Source organism: Canis aureus, chromosome 23 (assembly GCF_053574225.1).
Source record: "Canis aureus isolate CA01 chromosome 23, VMU_Caureus_v.1.0, whole genome shotgun sequence".
NCBI classification, from domain to species: domain Eukaryota; kingdom Metazoa; phylum Chordata; class Mammalia; order Carnivora; family Canidae; genus Canis; species Canis aureus.
In genome coordinates, this window is record NC_135633.1 from 8,477,623 (window position 1) to 8,494,261 (window position 16,639).

The following is a 16,639-nucleotide window of genomic DNA, read 5'->3' on the forward strand; positions in this document are numbered from 1 at the left end:
AACAACCCGACAGACGCAAGTCAGAAGACAGGTGATGGAGAGCAGCACCCAGAAGAGGTGACCTAATTCCAAAAACAGGCAGAGACTAGGCTGTTGCTCTACTTACTGAGAAAAGGGGTAAAAAGTATGTAAAATTTTACCCCTGTGCACACAATCACCTAAAAATAAAAACCGCTTCAGCAGAGGGAAAGTAGTTAAAAACTGGCTGTTTGCAGAAAAGGAAAATGACCATTTCCTATCCTGTGCGAAGTGGGCAGCCTGAAAACGGTCTCCCCAAAGCCAGCTGAGCGTGTGCGTGGAGGGCTGGACCGGCCGGCAGTGGCAGGTAGTTTCCTGTCCCTCTACTGAGCCTTTGGCCCAGAGCAATTTTCCAGTGGGAAATTGCCTTTGGTGGGTGATTCCTATTTGTCACTAGCATGGGCTCCCCCAAGAAGTCTTTTTCAGCTGTTTTGCAAGAGATCAGTTGGAACAGATTCCCAGGGAAGGTGACAAGGCCGTCCTATTTCTGCTTGCTAGGGCAGACTCCCCGAAAGTTCCATCCCTTGAAATGTTTGCATCCCAGGCAGCTGCACAGGACCTGCTTTTCAGATAGAGTCCTGGGACCGTCACTTCTCCCAGGGGGATTTGCCCTTTAAGCTGCAGAGCGACAGGCATCAAATGATACCCATCCTGACGCGGGGGAGCCGGGGGAGAATTTTTGCGTTTCACAGCTGAACCAAACTTCACAATGCGCAGGGGGGAAGGATTGGTAAAAGGTTGAGCTAGAGCGACGGTCTTCAAATTGGAATACTAATGATGACCTTTAATGAAGCCTGACAGTACAATCTGTTTCTCATTGTTGCTTAAGTGCCAGCTCCCGAGCACACCCTGGGTTTCAAGGAAGGGACAGACTGGGATAAATGGAGCCTGCTGGTGAGCAGGCCTGAGCACAGCTGATCTTTCAGCCGGGATTAAATTAATTAAAGTGATTCTCTCAGCCAAAGAATTAGTCTTTTTATCTGTCATTATTGTATTGTTTATTAATCTCCAATGGGGGCTAATTGGTATCTGAGCTTTTGGGGACAAGGGATCTTGGAGTGATAGGGATGAAATTGTTCTCGTTTGGAATGGGGAGAACAGGAAGGGTTGTCTTAGTTCTAGATGTGGAATGAGCTTGTTAATTTAAGACCTTCATCAAAAGACTACAACAGCCCAAGGCAAGAACAGTAAGGCAAAATGAACCTATATGGAGAAAGGTTTAGCTGTGTTGGCTTTGCCCCAGATTAGTAATCAATGGAATAGTCACTAAGAAACCTACTGCAACCGTGGCACTGTGCCAGGGAATTAGAGGGACCCATTCATATGCCATGGCTCCTTAAATAGGGTGCACTTTAGTTAATGAGATGCCTGAGTCTCATGCCCCAGAGGAATCTGGGAAAAAAAAACTTTAATACCCATCTAGTTCAAACTCCCAATTTGACAGATAGCAAGGAAATTGCAGTCAGTAGTGATGAAGTTCCTCAAAGCTGGGGTATTTCTTTTTTTTTTTTTTAATTTTTATTTATTTATGATAGTCACAGAGAGAGAGAGAGAGAGAGAGAGGCAGAGACACAAGCAGAGGGAGAAGCAGGCTCCATGCACTGGGAGCCCGATGTGGGATTCGATCCTGGGTCTCCAGGATCGCGCCCTGGGCCAAAGGCAGGCGCCAAACCGCTGCGCCACTCAGGGATCCCAAAGCTGGGGTATTTCTTAAAGTGGGGAAAAACGTATCAGGCCAGGTTTGAACATTCAGATGTCAGCTGGGTCCAAAGAGAATATGGTTCGTCCTCCTTCTCTGCTTTCTGTTCTAATCTCAGGGCTGGGATGAACTTGGAGGGATGACCCCAGAGGATATCTTGGGCCTGGGAAGATACGGGAGGGGTATATGCATCTTGAGACATCATAGCCAGGAAAAGAGAGAAACAAACGTCTGTTTGTATTAGTAAAGGCTAAGTTTGCAAGTGATAGAAGCTCTATTGTCCTTTGCCTCATGGCTGCTGCAGGGAGGTATATTCTGGGGGAATTGCTGTTCTGAAGGCTGCACAGCTTCAGCAGTTCTCTCCTAGTATTTTGAGCTCTGGCATCAAGGGGTTGCAAAAGAAGCCAATCCATTTCACAACATTATTTTGCCAGCTTGCAATCTCTCTCTGGCAATGACAACCTTTAAAACTATGGTAGGCTGCTAGACTGTTAGTATTCTGTTAGGGACAGCAGTTGAAGGCCCAAAGCCAAAAATCCTGTTCATGATCCCTGAAGTAGACACTGCCCTTGTGGTTTGTGTCTTTTAGCTACAATATTGCTACTCTATTCCCACTCTGATCACTAGGTGCCACCGTGGCCTCTGCAAGCAAAATAATAATATTATTTTCTATTCGGTATTCTCCTTCCTTTCTTTGTACTAACCAGAGCGCTGGTAAAGGGTTCAGCTTTTTCAACTCAAGCAGACACAACCATCTTGAATTACTGGCCACAGCAGACAGCGTATCTCAGTAATGACCCCGGTGCTCACTTGGTATATGTTGGAAACTCACAAGGGCTCAGCTCTGTGGTGGGCACCTCTAACCACGCCAGTGGAGCTCACCTGGAAAAGGGGGGGTTATTTCAGAAGCTTAACACTCTAAGGGGCACTTCCACTGCTGCTGCTGTCACTAAAGAGGAGGGGGGACCTGCTGCTTCCTTGCCGGCTCTCATTCAGAGGAGAAAAGTTAAAAGACTTGTATCCCACCGGACCCCTCCTTCTAGGTCCTCTGGTGACAAAGCATGGGCTTTTCTTAAAGCCTTTCCTCTCTGCCCCTATTTGTAGTTCTAGGTTTTAAGTTGCCCTAGAGCTTTGTGCAGTGGCAGTATCGTAGCCTATGAAGTTTATCCGAGGCATGATTATTCTTAATCAAGGCTGCCCTAGAGCCCAAGACAGGATATCTAGGAGGGGAAAGAGAAGCAATCTAGGAGGTTCACTGTGGGTTGTCCCTCAAACACTAGGTTCCCTGCACAGTCCCCTGCTCCACCTCCCTCCCAGAATCCTCTGATAGTTGCTTTATGCATTCTGTCCAGGGTCTTAGCTGTAGTCAGTGGGAGCAGTGGAGTGAAGTATGCTTGTTCCATATTGATCAAAACCAGAACTCTTCTGTGTCTTTTCAACATGTCTCCCTTATTCTTTGAACACACTCTTGCTTTCTGATTCAACAAGATACTCTGGGCTCATCTTATATCTTCCTTGCACCAGCCCTTGAATTAGTCATTTCTTAAAAGGAGCTCTGGTTCCTTTTAGTAGAGAACAGTATGGAGAAGCCAAGACCTGGGCACTAGATTGTTACTGCTTTTGGGTTTTGATTCTTCCAGGCATTTTCCTGCTCCCAGGTTCTCTCGGTGGTCAGACCTTAAAAGAAGCAGCCATGGAACCACAGATAATAGTACTACCTGGCTATTTAAATGTTACATCAAAATAAGTAAAATTAGAAATTCAATACTCTAGTTGCACTAAACACATTTTAAGTGCTCAGGAGCTACATGTGGACAGTGACAACCAGATAGAATATTGCTGATAAGGAACATTTCTGTCATTGTAATGCTGATCTAGGTAATTTCAGCAAAAACCATCTGCCTTACCTATACTGATTGTGAAAATAAAGCATAATGTCTATGTCAATGTTTTCATAATATCTAATTATTAGATTAAATACACAACATCACCAAGGGCTGCCTGAGTGGCTCAGTGGTTGAGCATCTGCCTTTGGCTCAGGTCGTGATCCCGGGGTCCTGGGATCGTGTCCCACATCAGGTTCCTCACAGGGAGCCTGCTTCTCTCTCTGCCTATGTCTCTGTCTCTCTCTCTGTGCCTCTCATGAATAAATAAATAAAATCTTAAGTTGCTTTTGAGGCTAGCAGTTTATCCATTTAAGTCTTGTTTAGCACTCAAAGAAGACCAGGGATTATAACTGAGCATCTTCTTGAGAATTCAGTCCAACCACTTTCTTACACCAGACACAAAAATAAACTTGAAATGGATTAAAGACCTAAATGTGAGACATGAAACCATGAAGCTCCTAGCAGAAAACACAGTAATTTCTTTGACATTAGCAACATTCTTCCAGATATGTCTCCTCAGGCAAGGGGAATAAATGCAAAAATAAACTATTGGGACTATGTCAAATTAAAGGTTTTGCACAACAAAGCAAACCACCAGCAATACAAAAAGGCAATGTACTGAAGAGGAGAAAATATTCACAAATGATACACCTGATAATGGGTTAATATCCAAAATATATAATGAACCTGTACAACTCATCACCAAAAGACCCAAATAATCTGATTAAAAATGGGTGGAGGACCTGAATAGATATTTGTCAAAATAAGACATACAAATGGCAAAGAGACACATGGAAAGATGGTCAACATCACTAGCCATCAGGGAAATGCAAATCAAAACCACAATAAACTATCACCTTACACATGTCAGAATGGCTAAAATCAGAAAGACAAGATATAATGTGTTGGTGAGGATGTGGAGAAAAAGGAGCCCTCATGCACTGTTAGTGGGAATGTAAATTGGTACAGTCACTGTGGAAAATAATATATAGGTTCTTCAAAAAACTAAAATATAAATACGACACGATCCAGTAATTTCATTACTGGGTGTTTACTCAAAGAAAATGAAAACACTAATTTGAACACCTATATGCATCCCTATGTTTATTGCAGCATTATTTATAACAGCCAAGATACGGAAGCAGCCCAAGTGTCCAATGATGGGTGGATGGATAAATAAGATGTGATGTATAGATACATGTATTGGAATATTACTCAGCCATAAAAGGAGGAGACCTTGCCACTGGTTACTATATGGACCTAGAGGGCATTATACTGGATGAAATAAGTCAGACAAAGACAAATACCATATAATTTCATTTGTATGCAGAATTTAAAAAACAAAACAAATGAACAAACAAGCAAACAAGCAGAAACAGACCCATAAATACAGAGAACAACCTGGTGGTTGCCGGAGGGAACAGGGATGAGAGGATGGACCAAATGGGTGAAAGGGAGTGGGAGGTACAGGCTTCTAGTTATGGAATGAATAAATCACAGGGATAAAATGTACAGCATAGAAAATATAGCTAATGATGTTGTAATGGAGTTGTCTGGTGACAGATGGTAGCTACGCTTGTGAGCAGAGCATAAGGTATGGACTTGTTGAATCACTATGTTGTACACTGGAAACTAATGTAACACTGTGTGTCAACTATGCATTAATAACAAATAATAAAAAAAGGGATCAGTCCAAGATGTATTAGCACTTAAAATGAGACTTTCTTTATTTTCATTCCCCTTGTGCGTATTTTTTTCTACCGTGCCAGTAACTAAGCACAATGCTAACTATGGAAAGCAAGACTTAGCAGTACAGAGTATGATGTTCCTCCTCTCTGAGCACCATAGGATGGGGACTTTGATGTCTTGACGAAAACTGTTGAAGAAACTGACACAGGTCTCACTTTTTCAGCATTCTTACTAAAGTGTCGTAAGTCCAGGCCAGCTGACAGTGATTGGAGAAAAAGAGAAGAAAAAATGATCTAAAAACTGTGTCATAGAATAAAATATGAGATAAATATACCAGATATATATATATATATATATATATATATATATATATATATATAAAATCATTATTAAATGAGATAATGCACATACAGAGCTTAGTATAAGACTTGGCACAAATAGCAAGTTCTCATTACATTTTAGCTGTTCTTTTAATTCCTTTTTTTTTAAAATAGAAGTTTAGTTTCTTTTTTAAGATTTATTTATTTGTTTTAGAGAGAGAGAGAGCATGAGCAGGGGGAGGAGCAAAGGAAGAGGGTAAGAATCTCAAGCAGACTCCATGTGGGGCGTGGAGCCCCACGCAGGACTCAATCCCAGGGCCCTGAGATCATGACCTGAGCCCAAATCAAGAGCTGGGCACTCAACCAACCTAGCCACCCATGCATTCCTGGAAGTTTAGCTTCTGAGTGCAAGTGTATTTCTCTTCTTTCTCTCATGCTGATGGATAGTAATTCCACAATTATATGGAGCTCTTTTGGTAAGCTTTCTGCACATATTATCTCATTTCAGCCTCAAACAACTCAGTGAGGTAGGTACCATTATTATACCAAGCTCCAGTTATATTAAATAACTTGCCCAGGATAACATAGCTTGCAAGTGGTAGAGGAGAGATTTTGTGCCTGTAGTCTGGCCAAGAGCCAGGACTCCTAATCTCTGTGTAAGAAACTCAAAATGAGTTGCAAAATCCTTTCACATCAATTTATTTTGTGAAAAGGTTCAGAAAATATCGATCCCAAACTATAAAGCCTTGCACATCATAAGACACCCCTTGCACTCTAGTACCTAGTGAAAAGAGAGGTTGAGGACGTAGATTCAGAAACAATATTGTTGGTCAATGATGATGATGATGATAACAAACTCATATAGTACTTATTTTGTATCAGACACTGTTCCAAGCACTTTGTATATACTAACTCATTCAATTTTCACAATAACACTATAAGATACATACTATTATTATAAATATTTTTTCAGAAGAGGAAATGAAGCAAGGAGGTTTAGTGACTTACCCAAAGCTCCACACAACCAGTAAGTTTTGAATCTAAGATTTGAAATCAGGTTGTCTCCAGACACCACACTCCTGCCCATCATATTATATTGTCCCAAATGTTGCTATCACATAGCTGGTGATGTCTGTTACTGAAGAAATCATCCAACCACAGCTACCACTGCCATGACAAACTTAAAAGTTCCTCAAAATTGAGACTACAAAGTCTGTGGCCTTGTCTGAAGAAAAGCGTACAAACAGAAAATTTAAAAGAGCAAATCCAGTTGCTGTGGGTATTCTGTTCCCATGGGCTACTGGAATTCTTATTCTCTACCACTCCCTCCCACATTTGCTTATTATTTCTTTATCATTCACATAAACACACACACACAGCTCCTTTAGAAAAACTCAACTATTATGTTTGTCTTTCTGAATTATTCTGACTCTTCGCACTTGAGACCTGTAGCTCCTTGAGTTGCAATATGCCTGAAACAAAAGAGGAGATCAGTTGAAAAACATGAGTGGATTTTCTTAGAAAATTGCATGCTTCCATCACAGGGCTGTTGTGAGGATCAAAGTGGGAATGTGCGTGATCTCGCTTTGAAAATTCTGAAGGCCTTCAGAAATGTAAGGGATCGTTATTGTCACCATACTAAAAACAAAACCGCAAGCTCTCGTCCCAAAACAATTCCCCAAACACAGCATCAATGGGAAGGCAGAGTTGTGGTTCACAGTCTTTCTTTTTATTGTGTTGGACTTTAGAGTTTTTGTGGTTTTTTTCATAGCCATTAATATTTGTTTCCCTGGAGTTGCACAAGGCTTGCACAAGCTCATGGAGACTGTGCAGTAAGACTCGTTTATGAATTGGCCAACAGATGACACATCTTTTTTCAAGGAAATTTGCATTTGTCATTGCAATAATTGAATTCACTGCTCAACACATGAATAAATTCCTCAAAGAAGTCTTTGTGTTGTGCTTGGGATTAAGAGTACTTCTTTTTGTCAAAGCAAGGCAAATTCTGCCTGAAATGAGTTTCTTTTTGCAGCACAAAAAAAGTAAGTTGGTGAAAAGATGTTAAGACGATCCTTTGCATATGATGACCTCAGTTGAACCAACTTGCCCTATGACCCGAGTAAAGTCAGAACATTTTTCTGGACCTTAATTTTCCTAGCTACAGAATGGGGAGGGTGGCCTAGGATTTTGTGATCCCTTCAGACTCTAATATTTTATGATCCTGTGAATCTGAGGTGCCCAAAAGAGTCAGTGTGGCGCACCTAGCTCTAACAATGGAAAAACCTTAATGCTCCAGAAGGAAATGTGAGACTTTGTCCTACCTTCATTACAATCAAAAATATGTACCACTAACTTTATAGTTCACGGAGTGTTTTCACATATATTATTTCATTTGATCCCTACCATAAATCTTCGAAGCAGCGATTTTTATTCCATTTTACAGATGACGAAATTGAAACTCAGACTGAGCTGTTAAAAGTCTCTTCCAAAATTCCACACTTAATAAATGGTGAGTCCAGGACTCAAAATGTAGGTCTGGAGTAGTATAATTTCACCTCCATGATGCCTGACAACTTATTATAGGAGGAGATTTTTATTCCTTCCTTATGGATTGCAGATGTTAGTATTGAAAGTTATGCCAGTGACGCATATATTCTTGCATGAAATGATGATAAGAAACTGGCTGAGCAAGAAAGTTGAAATCTTATTGAACCTATTTCATAAGCATCGTAAAGGCAAAAGTCCCACAAGCAAACTAAATGCTGGATCACTCACTCCTTCATTCATTCATGAATTCAGCACAGATTTTGTAAGCACTTCCTATTGCAAGGCATGGTGCTAGGAGACATAGTACTCAATGAGGCAATGTATAAAATGTATAACATAACAGGAAAAACAGACAAATAGGAATTATTATGAATCTTATGCTAGGAAATATTTAGGGTGCTTTAGGAGCATCGAGAGCAAGCATGTGACTATCTGCAGCCTTCCCAAAGGACATGGTGTTCAAAATGAGAACTGAAGGAAGAGCAGACCACGGCTAACAAAACAAGAGGGAGATGTTCTATGTAGAAATAAGAGCATGTGCAAAGGCAATCCTTGCTTTTACTTTTAAAAAGTTACTGCCTCTCTTAAAAATATGTTTCTAATAAGAGTTTTAAAGTACAAAAATGAGTGTGTTGTGTCAAAGGAAATGATATAAAGGTCTATAAAGAATAAGTTAATATTCTAGCTCCATCCTCATCCCATTTCTACTCAACCAGTGGGAATTGTTCTTGTGTGAACACTCCACCTCCTCCCCATAATGCTGTTAGGATGTAGCTAATTTGTTTCAAAACGCTTGAACCCAGAAAATGGGATATTAGTGTGTGTTAGTCGGTTTAAGTCACAAGCCAAGAAAAGTCAGTTGCCCTAATTCAGATGTGGCCACTATAACTGCATCAGTAATCTTCATTTCTGATCAACACAAAGACATTTTGTTGATTAGTAGAGTCAATGTCAGAAGTGGGTTTTTCAGAGGTGAAATTAGAAGCTTGTTAGCATGACAGACGTTTAAGACGGGTTCATATTGGTGAAATTGGTGATATTCGATTATATAGGACTTATCTAAACTCTTTAAGAGACACTCCACTTTTTTCATGGATAGGGTTTAAAAGTCAAGCAAAGTCTGTAGGCTGCTCCCTTAGGGATGGTGTCTAAGACTTAATCCTAGAGAGTACTGGTTCAGTTTGTTTGGGAGGATTTCTGATGGCCTGATATAGACCATAAGGAGAATAGATAGAATGCTGCCCCTGCCAAATTGTCACATCTGGTTCTGGGAACCTGTCATGCAAGACAGTGAGTAAAACAACTAAAGGATGAGCTGGATTGAGCTTCCAGAACTAGCGATGTGACCTGTGTGTGCTTGGTTGTTATAAATGTTCATATATGTGGTAGGATTGAGTCTCAGACTTGCTAACTAAACCTGCCTAAAAATTTCTTTTTTATTTTTTTAATTATTTTTTTAAATTTTTATTTATTTATGATAGTCACAGAGAGAGAGAGAGAGAGAGGCAGAGACATAGGCAGAGGGAGAAGCAGGCTCCATGCACCAGGAGCCCCACGTGGGACTCGATCCCGGGTCTCCAGGATTGCGCCCTGGGCCAAAGGCAGGCGCTAAACCGCTGCGCCACCCAGGGATCCCAAAATTTCTTTTTTAAAAGATATTTTATTTATGTATTTGAGAGAGGGCATGCTTGCTTGAGTGCGGAGGGACTAAGGGGGAGGAACAGGGGGAGGAGCAAGAATCTGAAGCAGATTCTGCACTGTGTACAGAGCCCAGCTGTGGGGCTCCATCCCACGACCAGGAGATCCTGACCTGAGCCAAAACCAAGAGTTGGATTCTTAACCAACTGAGACACCCAAGTGCCCCAAACCTACCTAACATTTTTAAGAGGTTAATATTTACTACTGTGACGCTAGTCATATTTAGTGCATGACTAATTTGGCTTAGAGAAGTTCATAGTACACACAAATAGATTCACATGCGTGCATGTGCACGCGCACACACTTGTAAAATGTTGTAAAGTAAAAATGTATCATACCAGATTCATTTCTCTCTCTCTTTTTTCATTTAATAAATACACGAGATCCATCTAGGTTAAGAGATAAAGATATAATGTAATTTAAGGACTAAAAAATATTCTATAGAGCAGATATACTCATTTATTTTTTCATTTATCAGATACCACTATTAATGAATACTTTGTTTTATTTTTGTTTCTATCATCATAAAAATTGCTAAAATAAGCACCTGTGAACTTAGAAACTTATTTTAATGTTTTTATTTCTATGGAATATATATATTTTTTTGGAATATATTTTTTAAGCAGGATTGCTACAGCTAGTGAAAGTTTAATACATTAAAATGAAATACATTTTAATATATATTGCCAGATTACTTTCTGAAAAGCTTGTAGGAATAGACAAATTCCCACATTCCATTGATTTATGGGAATAGCAGTTTTCTAGCATCCTCTCCAATTCACAATGGTATTGCTCTTTCTCTGTTTTGCCAATTTGATGAGTCAAAATGTTACCATATTTGCCACCTCCCTGATTGCTGAGATTAAGTCTTTTGTTTTATGTTTCAGAATTTTTGGATTTCCTCTTATGCGAATTTTCTGTTTATATTATTCACCCAATTCTAATGTTTGCCTTTTAAGATTTATGGGAGCATAAAGTATAGTAAAAATATTGTTTTGTTTGCCTTGCATTTCATATATTTTTCTAGGCTACCACTGCTTTTTAATTTTGTCATGGTATATTTGTCACATTAAAAAACATCTCGCTACCATCATGGCTTCAGGGTTTCCTGTGAACAGGAAGGTTTCCTTCATAATAGGTTTCTACATATATTTTTCCAAGTTTTCTAAAATGTTAATTTTATTTTAAAACATTGAAATATTTAATCCATCTGTAATTTTTCAATAAGGTATGAGTTAAGGGGTCTTTCTCTTCCAGGAAGGTAGTCAATACCATTTATAAAATGAAACATCTATTCTTCCTGAAATAGAATGCCACATCTCAAATCTTTTCTTTTTTAAGTAAGCAACATACCCAGCATGTGTTGGAGCCCAACACGGGGCTTGAACTCATGACCCTGAGCTCAAGACCTGAGCAAAGATCAAGAGTCAGATGCTCAACTGACTGAGCCACCCAAGTGTACCACCCATCTCATATCTTAAGTTCTTAAATGCACTAGATCTTTTTTAAAAATATATTTTCCATTTGGCTCTGATGCTTTTTTTTCCTTTCATTTTTCTACGCTCTTGCCAATCTTACACTGTGAGAACAGTAGACTTAGGGTAAGTCCTACTTTCCTTGGCTGGTTGTTATTTATTAAGAAAAATGAGTGAGTCATGTGAAACAGCAAGTTATTTAAATTTTAAAAGTTTATTATTCAAATGAGAAAGGAAATGGAAAATAGTCAATAAGTCAGGTATACCTAACTAAGTGACTTTGGAAATATCCTTTATTTCCCTCACCATTAGTTTGCTCGTCTGTAAACTTGGCATTTATAACTGCCACTTACTCCACAGGTTTTTTGTGAGTAGGTAAGGAAGTTAGACGTCAAAAATAATTTGTAAATTCTAAATGGTGTTACAAGTGTCAGTTATTGTCCACATATGCTGCAATATGTAGGATAATTTCTTCAGGGACTATGTTTGGATCTGTAAGCATGACGACATCTTATAAAGTGTCATGAGTCTGCTCTCATTTCCCCGGGTCAGAACAGAGGCATGATCTACAAGGCATTAAAATCACATGCGTTTTCAAAGCCCTGGCCAACTAATTGGGAGGAACTATAGAAAACAAATGGCAATGATGAACAATGCAGGGTGGAAAAGCTGCCTCCCCAAATCCCCAGGTTAAATAGACTTAAGAATACCGTGTTGTGGCCTTGCCTGGGGAGGATTCTAAGAGGATCATTCCCTCATGGCAGCCCGGGTAAAGGGTGAAAGGTTAACAGGCCAATCCCAGGACAAGGTGTTGGCCCAAATTAGGTGTTTAGAACATTTGCTGAAGGACTTAAGTCTGCTGAGTTCTTTATTTCCAACAGCAAAAGTATTTAGAGAACAAAAAAAGACTTTTGTAAGGAAGAATTCAAGAAATCTAGTTGGGTCCTCCCTTCTCCGGGGGAACTGAAAATGTTAAAAACCACCCCCCTATTTCAAGGAGATGATTACAAATTAAAAAAAAAAAAACAATAAAGCTTGTTTTGTGTTCTGAGAATGAACATCAGTTGGTATGGCTCCCTGTTCAACAACTTTCATTTGGAATTACTCTTCCACCAAGACCAAGTAGAACCACCAAGAAGTACCCACGATCGCCTGATACTCTGGCCTCTAAATACTTCCAATATCCTTCCTGCATTTTAGGACAACGAATTCTACAGTGAAATCCAGTTTGGGAGCAAGGGCAGGAAGAAAGAGACAATTTAAGAGCTGGAGGAAAGGAGTGTAATTGGACACCTGCCCCCATCCCAAAACCCCACACACTCCAAAGGCCGGAAAAATTTTCTACAGCCATCCTGCAAAGTATTTAAGCACTGGCTTTGGCTATGTTGTTATTCAAAGATGGAATTCTATAGCAATGAGATCATGTGCCTGCAAAATGACATTTTTGAAGGGAGAGAAAAGTATTTCTTCAGGCATTTGTACCACATACTCTGAAAAGGCCCCTGGCCAATTTCATCCAGCACCGGAACTCTCATATCACCTCTCTGAACTCTGAAGATGTTGGCACAGATAAAACACAAAGAATCATATTAGCAAATTCATGAAACTGGCACCAATCGAATAAGAGTTTACCTCGATTTTGCAACGACAGGCCAGAAAAATGTAAAAAACAAAGTTTTTGTACATGACACTCGCTCCAAACTATATAAATTACAAAATTTAGAAAATTCAGTGTAAAGGGACGCCTGGGTGGCTCAGCAGTTGAGCATCTGGCTTTGGCTCAGGGTGTGATCCCAGAGTCCTGGGATTGAGTCCTGCATCAGGCTCCCTGCATGGAGCCTGCTTCTCCCTCTGCCTATGACTCTGCCTCTCTCTCTGTGTCTCTCATGAATAAAAAAATAAAATCTTAAAATAAAAAGAAAATTTAGTGTATAGATCCAAATAAAAGGTAAATGGCAGAGGGGTGGTGGTGGTAGCGATTATTTAGTTTACAGAAGGAACGGTGAATAGAATTCTTTCAGACTGCAAGATGCCTTAATGGATTTAAATATGGTATATAGGGAACAAAAATGTGAATTATGCCCTTCTGTGTAAGACAAAATAAAATGCCTCAAAGGCAAACGACAAGCCTGAAAACCCAACCCTTAGCAACACGAAATCCTTCTCATCTCTGGCCTCTTGTAACCAAGTACACATTTTCAAAAGATGGCTGGTGGAGGTAGAAGATGGAACAAAGCCACCTTTCCTGGAGAGCCATCCCAGATGCTTTCTCCCTTTGTTGCTGCCTACAGTGACCTGCACAGAACACTTCCCTCCCAGGATCCTGCCTTCCTACCCCCAGGGTGGTTTTTGGTCTTTGTTTCCCAGAACCTAGTTGGTCAAGGGCCCGGTACATACTAGTTTTGAAGTACAGAGCTGAAGGGACTCCCCTTTTAGGAAAGTTCCATCTCTGCTGTTTTTCTGCTAGGCCCCATTTACTCATGTTCCATATTTTGCCTCTGAACAAGCCACAGAAGCTATGTTCCCACTTCAAGCAGGAAGCGAGAAAGTTAATCATTCTCTGAGTTTTGTCCTAAGCCCCAAACACCTGGTAACACCTAAGAAGAGGTCAGATCCCAAACATGTACCAAGACTCTAGCTTCAAACAAACCTTAGCTGACACTGACACCAACACCCCTACCTTCAGCAATTTATGAAATAACACCTCACCTTTGATGGGACGCTACCCTAAATCCCCAAAAGGACACATACCCTAGACCCTTTTCCAATATAAATCCCTAACCCCAAACAATAATGAGACTCATTCTTCTCTCCTTTCCCAGTCTCCCACACACCTCGTGCTATTCCCTATCACTCATGCTGTTCAATACACTGCTTCCACTTTCTCTGGCTTGTATTTGATTTCTATCCTGTGTGAAGCCAAGGACCCTGTTGGCTGGTTCTGGGAGACCCTCCCCTGGGTCCTCGGACTGCCCTGCCTGCATCAGTTTGATTAAATTTTGTTAAACAAAGTAAACAAGGAGGAGGAGGCCCTCATTAGCCCTAAAATCTTCAGGAGGCCTGGGAAAGTGTGGGTGCAGGGGCTGCACTTATTCAACAAATATTGGTTAAAGACCTATGACCTGCCAGACACCGCGCTAGGTTCCGGGAATAAAGACGAGTAAAGCACGGTTTCTGCCTTCAGGCAGTTTATAATCCACTAGATTACAGTGAAGCCAACACCAGTTACAGTGGAGATAATGGAGCAATGCAAAGAAGGGGAAGTGCAGCCAGAGAAAGGAGGTTCGAATCCTTCCTCTGTCATTCACAAGCTGGTTAACTTGTTAACCAATTAGTATTAGCGTAGCCTCTACTTATGTCAGGTGATCTCCGTGTCAAAGCCTGACTAATACCCACTTTAACAAGTACCTGTAAGCACCCATAAGAGAAAGGATGCTACAACCTCTAGCAATCTCTGGCGCCCCGCAGGCACTTCGCTAGGTTCATTTTTCTCTTTGCCTTCACGAAAAGTAAGGATAGAATATAAAATTATCTCCATGCTGTGATGACAGCTATGTAATAATCATGCATGCTTTTGGGCCAACATTGAGAGAGACCATAAAAAAATAAGAAGAACTGTGCATAGGGGGATTAGAGGTAATTTTTCTTCCTTTTCTTCTCTCCCCGCCCCCGTTAGGGTTTTTATTAAGTCCCACTGAACCCTGGAAAGTAAAAAAGAGTTACGATTTTTAAAAGTATAACTTAATGTAGGATGAGGAGAATAAGAGATATCCCTTATGATAACAGGCATGTAAATTTACTATTTTCCCAGAAGAGTTTGGAGAAAATCAAATCATAACAGGTAAAGGTCTTTCTTCACTAAGAGAAAATGAGAGAAATCTTAAAGACATCTAAAAATCTCCCAGCCTGATTTCGCTCTTTACACAAACCCTCCTTTTCTTTTGCTGGCAATTCAAAAGCCCTCAGGCCAAAGAGAACCCTTGCAAAGGAGAGGTTCCCAGTTTTGCCCAGTCAAGAGCGTACCTGTGGTTAAGGACCTCACCATCTGCCCTTTGGGGGTGTTCTCAGGTTTACCCCGTCCTCAGGACTAGGAAGATCACAAACATGGGAGTGGGGCAGGGGAGTGTGAGACCACAGGGAAGTGGGGGGAACACTCCAGCTGTCAAATCCTAAACTTTCAAAACGCAGTGCCAGCTAAAGAAAATTTCTGAGGTTGGGCTCTCACTCATCAGCCTTTGGCCCCTGGATAAAATGCCTGGAGCCAGAGTGATCTTTTTAAGTTGTAGATCAGGTCATGGCCCTGCTTAAAGGCTTCCTGTGGTTCCTGGAGGCCACAAAATATGGAGGTTGGGGACAAGGCTCCCACATACTCCTGCAGCTGTGCTTGCCCCATATCTCAAGTCCAGCCATGCTGAATCTTCTATGGAAGCCCAAGTACATTTCTTCTTGGCCTTACACTACACATCTTATCGACCTCTCCCTCCTATCATCTCCATCAAGCAAACTCTGACTCATTCTTCAAGACAAAAAGTAATGTTGCACTAGACTATTGGTTCTCTTTTTTTTTTTTTAAGATTTTATTTATTTATTTGAGAGAGAGAGAGAGTGGGCAAGCTGGGGGAGTGGCAGAGGGAGCCGGAGAAGCAGACTCCCCGCTGAGCAAGGAGTCCAACATGGGGCTCTATCCCAGGACCCCGGGATCACGACCTGAGCTGAAGGCAGACACTTAAGCAACTGAGCCACTCAGGTGCCCCAGACCATTGGTTCTTAAACTTTTGGTCTCGGGATCCCTGTACACTCTTAAAAATTATTGAGACTCCCAAAGGTTCTTGTTTGTAAGGGTTACATCTCTTGATAGGTGCAGCATTAAAAGTTAAAACTGAAAAGTTTTAAAATGTTTATTCATTAAAAAAATATAACACATCCATGGCAAATCATCTTCAATCTCCTATATAATAAAGACTATAAAGAAGTTCATGAAGACGAAGATGCTAAAGAAAATGAGGGTACCCTAAACATATCTTGTTTCTGCACTGACCTCAGTTGACAGTGAGCATCTATGTGGTTTCATAAACGTGTCCACAGTGTCCACAGGCAGAAACTGGCAGTTGGTAGTGTTTTATCCATATTAAAAAAATCATTTTCCTCTTCTGAATGTAAAACTAACCAAATTTGAATGCTAAAACGTTTACAAAAAATAAAAAATCAAGAAAAATAAAACACTTACAAATGGAAATGTGGCAATAAATAATTTTAAAACTGAAGTTTCGGGTTTATTTTTGTATCTCACAAGGTTGTTCCATGATG